Source organism: Xyrauchen texanus, chromosome 27, assembly GCF_025860055.1.
Source record: "Xyrauchen texanus isolate HMW12.3.18 chromosome 27, RBS_HiC_50CHRs, whole genome shotgun sequence".
Lineage (NCBI taxonomy): Eukaryota > Metazoa > Chordata > Actinopteri > Cypriniformes > Catostomidae > Xyrauchen > Xyrauchen texanus.
The window spans coordinates 12,594,523-12,600,522 of NC_068302.1; the positions used below are offsets into that span (position 1 = coordinate 12,594,523).

Genomic DNA, 6,000 nt, shown 5'->3' on the forward strand with positions numbered 1-6,000 from the left:
CCACGTCACCACACCACAAATGGTCTCTCACATTATTCCCATTTTTGTATGAACAATGGACAAACATGCATATTTACATTCATCACAAAAAAGCAGTCAACTACCTAGCAACACTTGACGCTTGTGTCTTCAGTGGAAGATTGGCAAGATTATTATCACAAAACAAAGCAAACCAACAAAAGAATGCCTGAAATGACATTTCATTTAACCTTTCCAAGATTGTAAAATGTCACAGCCCAATGACATGTTTTCTTACTTCATATTGATGGTGTCTGCTTTCATCAGAACAGGCAAGTAAAATGAAATACTCTACAGAAATAACATCTTTTTGTACAATACTGAGGAATACTTCAGTTTTGTTTTGTTTGATTAACATTAAAAGAATGGTAGCTGCAACGCATCTACTGGATTTGTAACATATTTTTCAGCTGATGGATATTATTATTACATAATGGATGAATGCCTCTACAGTTCCCATTATCTCAGTAATATGGTGTATCTTCAGTCATATTGGTTCAATATGGTTATGAACATACAGTATAACAGCACTCTGGGAAAGTTTGTGGGGTTAACTGAGTATGCAGAGCATGTTGTTGAGGTATGGAACAGAAATCTCAACTTTATTCAACAAATGCAAGCTCAGGTGGACACATACTACAAACCTAATGCTTAATGTAAGTGATTTAAATGTATTTACTAATTGTATGTACTAAATGTATTTACTGTTTTGCTTAAATCACCAAATCTCTAACAAAATTGTATGAACTGAATATACAAAACCATTATGTCATTTTTACTTCATTCAGATGTATGAATTACACTGCATGCCATCAGTTTATGAACTGTTATGTGAGATACGTTTATGTAACATATCAGATGTTGCTCTTGTTGATTTAGTTGATAACTGATGGTTATGCTCATTTCAGTGAAGCGTGCTCAAGGCAAGCATCCAGCCATGTTGATGTGCAGCGTGTATGACTTCTACCCAGAACAAATCAAAGTGTCCTGGTTGATTAATGGTGAACCAGTGACCTCTGATGTGACCTCTATTTTGGAGATGGCTGATGGGGACTGGTCCTATCAGATTCACTCTGAGCTTGAGTAAACCCCAAGATCTGGAGGAAAGATCTCTTGTATGGTGGATCACACCAGCTTCAATAAACCCATGATTGTAGACTGGGGTAAGAAAGAAAACATACCTCATGGTCACATCAACCCTACTTTTGTGGATGGGATATTTAGACATACTAGAATAAGATTAGCTGCAATAAAGAGAAAATACTGTATGGTGGTTGTCCAAATATTATGCTCATATGTTAAACAATGTTATAAAAAGTCAAGTGTTAATTGCACACAAACAAATCCCTCTCTCCCTGTGTCTGAGAGGAATAAGATTGTTATTGGGGCCTCTGGACTGGTGCTGGGAATTGTCATAGCAGCTGCAGGACTCATTTACTACAAGAAGAATTCAACAGGTCAGTCTATACAAAAATAATCAGAGTGATGGACATCATTTATTACTGGTTTCATATAATTTTTCAATTAATTACTTTTTAATTTGGCTGGTAGGATCCTGGTACCACATAAACTATAGTATGTGCAATATAACATGATGACGACTGAAAGAAGAAAAACCTGCATCAATGATGGAGAAGCAGTGGATCACTTTATATATTTCTGAGTGACAAAGTCTCTTTATTCTGAACTTTTAACATTTAAAATAATAATAATAAAATAAAATAGTGCATCAAATATGATGCACGTGATTGACTTCTATTAGAGCATCTTTATGTATGTAATATTGGTAATGATGAAGTAATAACTCGGTGTTGAATATAAGGATTGTGGAAAACAAATTGATGTTACAATTGAGTAACAAAACTCTTTGTTCCCATGCTACAGTAAAAAAAAAACACGGTACAAAGGTTGGCTTTACATCAGAGTGGCAGTCTTCTTTAAACTCCTCCTCTTGAAAACAGAGGAAGAGGTAAATGTGTGCCAATAGGGGACCGGAATAAGCTGCATCAAGCTGCCAGTTGAACTGTGATACCTCACTGATCTCTGCCTGCCTGCATCACCTTGGTCAAATGATGTACTACACTCTTAAAACAGAATACATAGATAATAAATTAATTACCAACTAAAGCCTTCATCAGCCGAATAACAAAGGACAATTGCATCTATGTGAACTTCAGCAGTTAATCTAGGATGGACTTCAAAGACATTAGTCATTAATCTTACAGTTCATCCAAAATGTTTGTTAAAACACTGGCCCTTATCTCTTACTTAGTTTAATAATTTTAAACCATGACTTGCACTATACATAAATATACAACAGTTAGTTCCGGTCCTCAAATCTGATTGGACGAGAGACGTTCCATGAGCATTGATGGTCTGACACCATCAGCACTCGGACACTTCACTGTGTGTGTATCACTCCACTTGTGTTTGCTCCATTCTAAACTAAAGTGTAAGAGCAGTGCAGATCTGTTAAGAGCTATCTGTCTCTTTATATTTCATTTAGAGACATCACATATTTTAGCCAGCAGGTGGTGGCGAAAGATCATTTTTGTGTGTAATATGAGCCAGTTGGTGACGTAAAGTGAATCCATTAGTCATTGTTTACATAGAACAGCGCTCCTCGATCGCTCGTATTACTACTACATTACTTAAGCTAGGACATTGTTTTAAATGGCTTTAAATGAACAACTTAAGCATTAAGGCTCATCACAGCTGAGAGACACAACAGACTGTTTGATTACAGAAGGCGCTTACCGCTTATCGAGTTTCCACATTGGGTACACACTGTTTAATATGGCAGAGGACATCACTGTTTCTAAAGTGAATACAGCAAGAAATACCACCGTTTGGATGCTATTTTTCCAATGAGAAAGCTGATCTTAGAAAACTGACAGCATCTCTGCTTGGGAGTGGCATCAGGTGATCGCACAATCTCTCTCTCTCTCTCTCTCTCTCTCACACACACACACACACACACACACACACACACACAACAACAACAACCGCCATTCACCACTAAGTGGTGGTGACGTCACCACGATGCTTGTGCCAGGCTATGTGCACATTTATGTCACGTGAAGTGTCGAACGCCCGCTGGCAGGTGGTTACGGGACAGATCCAACAGGTGACAGGGGTTGACTGACTGAGATGACTGGCTGATGCACCACCTGTGCCCTCCGGTACAGCCATCGAAGGCTTCACAAACCACGTGGTTGCCAGAGGACATCCCTGAAGGCTCAGGAGGCGGAGCTGAGGGAGGCTCTGGGGCCTCAGGAGGCAGAGCTGAGGGAGGCTCTTGAGGCTCAGGAGGCTGAGCTGAGGGAGGCTCTGGGGCCTCAGGAGGCAGAGCTGAGGGAGGCTCTTGAGGCTCAGGAGGCGGAGCTGAGGGAGGCGGAACCATGGACACCTCTGGAGGATCAGGGGGCGGAGCCGTGGGAGGCTCAAGAGGCAGAGCAGAGGGAGGCTCAAGAGGCAGAGCTGAGGAAGGCAGAGCCGAGGAAGGTTCGAGGGGCTCAGGAGGCGGAGCCGTGGGAGGCTCAGGAGGCAGAGCCGTGGGAGGCTCAGGAGGCAGAGCCATGGGAGGCTCAGGAGGCAGAGCCCTAGAAGGCTCGAGGGGCACTGGCTGTTGGATGGTCCTGGCTCCTGGCGCTGGCCCTTGGACGGTCATGGCTATGGGCGTTGGCCCTTGGACGGTCATGGCTGCTGGCACTGGCTCTTGGACGGTCATGGCTACTGGCGCTGGCCCTTGGACGGTCATGGCTACTGGCGTTGGCACTGGGACGGTCGAGGCTACAGGCGCTGGCTCAGGGACGGTCAAGGCTACAGGCGCTGGCTCAGGGAGTCAGGCTCGAGGCTAGGCTAGGCGCTGGCTCAGGGACGGTCGAAGGCTACAGGCGCTGGCTCAGGGACGGTCGAGGCTACAGGCGCTGGCTCAGGGACGGTCGAGGCTACAGGCGCTGGCTCTCTGACATTTGGGGCATCAGGCTCTAGCTGGTGGGCCATGGAATGCATGGGCTTGGGTTCGCTGGACGCTGGGGGCCGAGCCACGGGGGGTTCTGGGGACGGAGTTGCGGTAGACGGAGGCTGGAGAGCAGAGACCCTTCCTTTTCTCCTCTTCCTCCGGGCGGATGAGGCTGACAACGCTGGAAGGCTGTTCGTGGTTGGCGTGGCCTCAGGCTCGCTGGCCATGGCTGGAGTGGGCAATCGCTCGCTGACCATGGCTGGAGTGGGCTCAGGCTCGCTGGCCGTGGCTGGAGTGGGCACAGGCTTGCTGACCGTGGCTGGAGTGGGCTCAGGCTCGCTGACCATGGCTGGCGTGGGCTCAGGCTCGCTGACCGTGGCTGGAGTGGGCTCAGGCTCGCTGACCATGGCTGGCGTGGGCTCAGGCTCGCTCACCGTGACAGGCATAGAGAGCCCAGAGGCGGGAGCCGGGATCGAGAGAGGAGGTTCCCCGGCAGCAAATTCCTCCACGACGAGACTCACGTATTCCTGCCAGGTGTAGTCTCCAATCTCTGGCAAAACACAACACCGGTGTGTAGGTACCCCAATCCTGTAGATGGTCTTCAGGAGGTTGTCATCCCAACCGGTGTAGCCGGCCATGCAGGAGAAAAAATGGGAGAACTCACGGATGTTTAGCTCCATATGCGTCAGTCCCACGAAGAAAGCCGCTGGATCCATTGTGGTCGATCATTCTGTAACGCCTGGTGTGAAAGCAGGACAGGACGGACAAGAGGTGCGGATCCAAACGCGGTTTTTATTGAATACAAAATAAACGAACACTGGAGCAAATAAAAAGGCCACGAGGGGAAAAGTAAACAAACATAGACTAACACAAAGCTGGACACGAGTCGACAGAACATCCACGAAGGGCTGGGAAAACCTGGAGAAAGCACGAGAGATTACACATAGGCATAAACATGAAACGGTAACGATCGACAACGGAGAGAGGAAACGACGGGGTTTAAGTAGACAGACACAGTGATAACAAAATAAGTGACAGGTGCGGACAATAACGCTGTGACAGCGGTGATGAGGAGCGAGGAAGAAGGGAAGTGTAGTTTTAACAGAGACAGTGAAACACAGGCGGACATCAAGGAAGAAATGACAGGGAGCGTGTTAGGTGAAACAGACGGATAACAAGGAAGAGTGACATGGAACGTGACTGGCGAGGGTGAAACAGAAAACACGGGACGGACCACATGGAAACGTGACATGAACATGACTAGAGAAACAGAGGTCACAGTGAGGACAACAGGGGATCGTGACAACTGGAGTCTTCATTTTAATGTGTTTGGTCATGATTTCCTAAATATATTTCAAATTTACGATTCATGTCTTTAGGAGTTAAACTTTTTAATGAGGAAAAAATGACAAGGCTGTGCAGTGGCTTAATTGTTTGAACAGTAGCAATTAAGACATGTGTAAATGGATATAAACGGGCAAGGAGAATATAAACGGGCAAGGAGGCGAGAACCGGCTTGACAATATAAATAATAGTTTTAATGCAGCGCTAAGTCTGTAGCGGTGCAGAGCTTTTTTTAATGTCTCTGGATCGAAGCCCTGCTCACCGATTTGCTTGAGGAGCTTGGCTTGAAATACCATTGCGTGGAGTGCTGATCCAGCTTGTCCTGCCACTGAGTAAGCTTTTCCCGCCAGTGCAGACATTTGTCGGCATGGTTTGAAAGGATGTATGGAGTGTGATTTTCACGCCCTGTTACTCTCTGGGCAGATGTGTGCCGCTACAACCTCCTCAACAGTGTATAATTTGGCATCACCGTTTTCTTCCCTGTGATCCACATTAAAGAGGATGGCAGAGAAGGGCGCTCGCAAAGACTTAAATAGTTCGTTATGAACTTCGGGGAAGAATGGGGCAGATTTGCGGGACGCTGCCGTTTGACGGCATCCAGACTGCAGGAACCATTCGTCGAAGCGAGGCTGTTCAGGTTCCTCTGGGGAAGATCACTCAAGGTGAAGCTCTTC

General features: G+C 46.2%; 1 pseudogene; it reads left to right on the forward strand.

Annotated features, from left to right (window-relative positions):
• Positions 1-265: 265 nt before the first annotated feature.
• Positions 266-5,784, forward strand: LOC127621219 (H-2 class II histocompatibility antigen, E-S beta chain-like; annotated as a pseudogene).
• Positions 5,785-6,000: the final 216 nt, after the last annotated feature.